Here is a 5,974-nt window from a genome sequence, read left to right as displayed (position 1 = left end):
ACTTCTCTTAGGACTGGAGAGGGAGGGTGGAGAGGGAGAGGTGGGAGTGGGAAGGAAATGGGAGGAGGGGAGGAGGTGGAAATTTTTAAGAAAGAAAGAAAGAAAAAGGTCTGATTATGGATAGAAGTAGAGGCAGTTAGACTGTAGTATTTTAAATAAATTTATAATAAATATATAGAAGTATTACATATGAATTTTCATTCCATTTCAATTCTATAAACTAAGTAAGCTATTAAAATCTATTAGGAGGGCTAGACAAATAGTCAATGAATAAAGGCATTTACTGCAAAGCCTTCTGCTCTATTTTTAATCCCCAGGATCCATATGGTAAGAAAACAAACTTTCTCATGCTTCCTTTTGATTCCCATACATGCTTCAACATACATGTGTACCTGTGTAAACACACACAATAAATACACAAATACAATGTTTTTAAAAGTCTTATTTTACATACAAATCCCAATTCCCTCTTTCTCTCATCCTCACACTCCTCCCAACTGCAACTCACCCTACCCCCAACCACTCCTCAGAGAGGGTAAAGTTTCCCATTGGGTGTCAACAAAATCTTTCACATCACTTGAGGCAGAACCAAGGCCTTCCCCCTTGTATCTAATCTGAGCAATATATCTGTCCACAGGGAATGGGCGCTAAAGAGCCAGTTCATATTTGTGCTAAAATTTTAAAAAGAGGATTATAGTATAGTACTGAAAGCTTAACATCAGTATCAGAAACCACTCAGCAACATTGTCAACAAGATAAAATGACAACCTACAGAATGGGAAAAGATCTTCACTAACCCCACATCAGACAGAGGGCTGATCTCCAAAATATACAAGGAACTCAAGAAATGAGTCACCAAAATACCAAATAATCTAATTAAAAAGTGGGGTACAGATCTAAAATGAGAATTCTCAACAGAAATCTCAAATCTCAAAATGTAGTTAAGGAATTGCTCAACATCTTTAGCCATCAGGGAAATGTAAATCAAATCTGAAATAGCATCTCACACCTGTCAGAATGGTTAAGATCAAAAACACTGATGACAGCTTATGCTGGAGAGGATGTGGAGTAAGGGGAACATTCCTCCACTGCTGGTGGGTGTAGTGATATTTTGTTTATGTTTTAACAAATAAAGCTTGCCTAAAGATCAGAGTACAGAGTTAAGCCATTAAAGGCCAGAGAATGGTGGCACACCTTTAATCTCAGCACTCGGGTGACAGAAACAGAGGGTTCTCTGTTAGTTCAAGGCTACTCTGGGTTTCACAAGATTGAACCTGTCTAAAAGAGAAACAGAGCTCACACTAAGATGATCTCAGCGCTTGGGATCACAAGCCTTTAATCCCAGCTCTAGAGAGGCGGAGGCAGGTGTCATAAGGCTGGATGGAGAGGAATATAAGGCAGAAGGAGACAGAAACTCAGGGCACTCTAAGGTTTGGTGGAGACAGTTGCAGCCTGAGGTTTTGTAGAGACAGATGATGGAGTCTGGAGACACAGTTTGAGGACAGGATCACCCCTTCAGTCTGAACATTGGTAGAGGTAAAAGAACTCTAATGTGACTGGCCTCTCTGCTTCTTTAAACTTCAGAATTAACCACTATATCTGACTCTGGTTTTTTATTATTAAAACCAATCAGAATTCATGTTACAGGTAAGAATCCAAACTTGTACAGTTGCTTTAGAAATCAATACAGTGGTTTTCAGAAAATTGAGAATCAATCTATATTAGTACCCAGCAATATCACATTGGGGCATATGCCTAAAGGATGCATGTTCTTACCCCAAAAACATTTGCTCAACTATGTTCATAACAGCATTATTTGCAATAGCCAGAACCTGGAAACAACCTAGATGCCCCTCAACTGAAGAATGGATAAAGAAAATGTGGTACATTTACACAATAGAGCATTACTCAGCAGTAAAGAACAATGACATCTTCAAATTTGCAGGCAAATGGATGGAACTAGAAAAAATCATCCTGAGTGACTCATACCCAGAAAGACAAAGATGGTATGTACTCATTCATAAGTGGATATTAGACATAAAGCAAAAAATAACCATCCTACAGTTCATAACCTCAGAGAAGCTATGTAGCAAGGAGGACACTAAGAGAGATATGCATGGATCCCCTAAGAAGGGGAAATAGAAAAGATCTCCTGAGTAAATTGGGAGCATGGGAGAGGGGGAAGGGTAAACAGAAAGGAAGGGGAAGGAGAACATGGGAGAACCAGCTTGTAAAGTTGGGGGAGGGACAGACAGGGAGAGCAAGGAAAGAGAGATTTTGATAAAAGGATTCATTATGGGAATAGGGAGAAACTTGGTGCTATAGAAATTTCTAGGAATCCACAAGGATGACCCCAGCTAAGACTCCAAGCAGTAGTGAAGAGGGTACCTGAACTGGCCTTCTCTTGATGAGTACTCTGATTGATATCATAGAACCTTCACCCAGTAACTGATGGAAGCAGATGCAGAGATGCGCAGCTAAGCATTGGGCATAGATCAGGAACTCTATACAAAGAGAGGGAGGAGCCATAATATGAGCAAAGGGGTCAATATCATGATGAAGACAGCTGATCAGAGATAGTGGAAGCTCACTGACTCTGGACTGAGAGCTGGGGAATAGGACTGGACTAGGCCTTCTGAATGTTGGTGACAGTTGTATAGCATGGGAGTTTGTGGTGCCACTGGCAGTGGGAATAGGATGTGTCCCTAGTGCAAGATCTGGAATTTTGGAGCCCATTCCCTATGGAGGGTTACATTGCTCAGCCTAGATACAAAGGAGAGGGCCTTTGGTCCTGCCTCAACTTGATATTGCCAGACTTTGTTGCTTCCCCATGGGAGGCTTTATCCCCTATGAGGAGTTGATGGGTATGGGGCAGCAGGGGAAGGTGGAGGAAACAGGAGGAGGAGGAGGGGAGGGAGGGGAACTGGAATTGATATGTAAAATGAAAAAAATGTAAAATAAAAAGCAAATTAATAGAAAAGATAAAAAAGAAACCACTCAGCATAGGATTTTTGGAATCAAGACATTCCCCATAATGTATTATTATTAACACATATAATTATATTGTAATACACACACACACATATATACATATATATATATATATATTCTCCTCTTAGTTAACTTCCACTTTTTGGCTATTTATTTACATATTTCTTTTTTGTTTGCTTATTTGTTTTTTGAGATGAGTTATTATATAGCCCTGGTTGGCTTCCACTCACTATGTAGGCAAGAATGGCCTTCAACTCTCAATCCTTCTGTCTCTACCTCTTAAGCACTGGAAATAAAAGTATACTTCACCACACAAAGCTACTTTTTATTATATTGCATCGTAGTAATAATATTTATTATAAAATCAACTTTAAAGAAACTTTTAATAATGGAACACAGAGAGGTAATATTGTCCAGAAAAGCTCTATAAATTTCTTATCTTTCATTAATTTGTTAATTCCTGACTTGTCATTGTCCTCTTCCCCTCAAACCTGGAAAGCACCAATATTCTCTATGGCTGATGAGTTTGCATATCTTTAGAAACTTCATATAAATAGAACCATGGAGCAATAATGTAATGAGAAATTCAGTAGAGCCATTGTACCTGGCACAAACTCTGGAGTGATAGCACACCAAGGCATTGAAGTCATCTTTTCTAAGTAGTGATTGTTATCAGAGATTTATGGAGTTGTTTTTCCCATAGGAGCTTCAGAACCTTTGCATAACTTCAGTCACAAGGCATGCATTCCTGGCAAACCAGAAGTCTTCAAATGACTGAGAATTGCTTGGCAATATGTTCCTTCAGACAACTCCTAGATCAAATCAAAGGTTCTAGTATGCAGAAATTGACTTGCTAAAAGTAATTTTTGTTTAACAATCAATAAAAACACTTATGCAAGGCTGCTTGTGGTTCATTCCTCAGGACTATTCCTTCATTACATCCTTCAGTATCTTTCTTTCTTTGATTCTCCTGCATGACTCAGCTTACCAACACAATTTTTTTAATGAATGACTTATTTTACTTAGGTATTCACATTTCATCCAAATTATTAAATGTTTCAGATTTTCTATACTATGGTGAGATAATGGCCTGCTGAAACTATATTCTACATTATTAGTCAAACAGTTGTTATTGGAGATTTAGGTACTTCCATGCTTTTTGTTTTATATAGCTTAGTTTGGGCATTTTTTCCTTACTGGTCTTTTGCTTATATATTGTGGTTTTCATTTGGTTTTTTTTATTGATTTTATTGAGCTCTACATTTTTCTCTGCTCTCCTCCCTTCCCCTCCCCTCCTCTTCAGCCCTCTCCCATGGTCCCCATGATCCCCATTTATCAGGAGATCTTGTCTTTTTCTACTTCCCATGTAGATTAGATAAAAATATGTCTCTCTTAGTCTTGGTTCTCTGGGATTGTAATTTGTAGGCTGGTTTTCTTTGATTTATGTCTAAAAACTACTCATGAGTGAGCACATATGATATTTGTCTTTCTGGGTCTGGGTTACCTCACTCAATATGATGTTTTCTAGCTCCATTCATTTGCCTGCAAATTTCAAGGTGTCATTATTTTTTTCTGCTGTGTATATTCCATTATGTAAATGTACCACGTTTTCCTTATCCATTCTTCAGTTGAGAGGCATGTAAGTTGTTTCCAGATCCTGGATATAACAAACAATGCTGGTATGAACATAGCTGAGCACATGTCTTTGTGATACGATTGAGCATCCTTTGGATATAAACCCAAAAGTGGCATTACTGGGTCTTGAGGAAGATTGTTTTGTAATTTTCTGAGAAATTGCCATACTGATATCCAAAGGGGCTGTACCACTGTGCACTTCCACCAGCAATGCAGGAGTGTTCCCTTTACCCCACAACCTCTCCAGTATAAGTTGTCATCAGTGCTTTTGATGTTGGCCATTATTACAGGTGTAAAATGGAATCTCAGAGTTGTTTTAATTTGCATTTCTCTGATAGTCAAGGATATTGAGCAGTTCCTTAAGTGTCTTTCAGCAATTTAGATTCCTCTCTTGAGATTTCTGTTTAGGTATCTACTCCATTTTTTATTGGATAGTTTGATTTTTTTGTTTTTATTTTGTTTTGTCTTTGATGACAAATTTCTTCAGTTCTTTGTACATTTTGGAGATCAGACCTCTGTCTGATGTGGTGTTGGTGAAGATCTTTTCCAATTCTGTAGGCTGCCATTTTGTCTTGTTGACTGTTTCCTTTGCCTTAAAGAAGCTTTTCAGTTTCAGGAACTCCCATTTATTAATTGTTCCTCTCAGTGTCCCTGCTACTGGCGATATATTTAGGAAGTGGTTTCCTGTGCCAATATGTTCAAGTGTACCTTCCACTTTCTCTTCTATGAGGTTCAATGTAGCTGGCTTTATGTTGAGATCTTTGATTCATCTGGTCTTGAGTTTTGTGAATGGTGATAAATATGAATCTATTTTCATTCTTCTACATGTTGATATTCAGATATGTCAGCACCATTTGTTAAGTATGCTTTCTTTTTTCCATTTTATATTTTTTGCTTTTTTGTCAAAAATCATCTGTTTGTAGGTGTGTGGATTAATATCTGGGTCTTCAGTTCAGTTCCATTGGTCCTCCTGTCTGGTCTTTTGGCTAAGATCAAGTGTAGTATCTGTTCTTATCAGTCATTTTGGGGTTTTATGGGTTTCATGGGTATACATATATGTCTTGGCATGCATGTGTGCTTTTCATGCTTTTATGCTCCTTGTTTATTATGATTTATTTGTTTTTTATTTGCCTTTTTATTTTCTAAAAAAAAGAAAGAAGACATGGAGTTGAATGGGTTGGCTAGGTGGGGAGGATCTGGAAAAGTATGAGGGAGGGGAAGCTATGATTAGAATTTTTCATGAAAAAATATTACACTTAAACATTAAAAATGTAAAAAATACAGTTCTACTTCACAATAAAATAATACCCTCTTTGATTCCTATTTTATATAGTATTGTCTATTTCTT

The 5,974-nt window shown here is 37.6% G+C and overlaps 1 pseudogene; it reads left to right on the top strand.

The window, feature by feature from the left end:
- The first annotated feature begins 5,592 nt into the window (after positions 1–5,592).
- LOC142841925 (U2 spliceosomal RNA) lies at positions 5,593–5,716 on the top strand (annotated as a pseudogene).
- Positions 5,717–5,974: the final 258 nt, after the last annotated feature.

This window comes from Microtus pennsylvanicus, chromosome X (genome assembly GCF_037038515.1).
Source record: "Microtus pennsylvanicus isolate mMicPen1 chromosome X, mMicPen1.hap1, whole genome shotgun sequence".
Lineage (NCBI taxonomy): Eukaryota > Metazoa > Chordata > Mammalia > Rodentia > Cricetidae > Microtus > Microtus pennsylvanicus.
The sequence above is the reverse complement of the archived record's forward strand: the minus strand, read 5'-3'. Positions and strand labels throughout refer to the sequence as shown.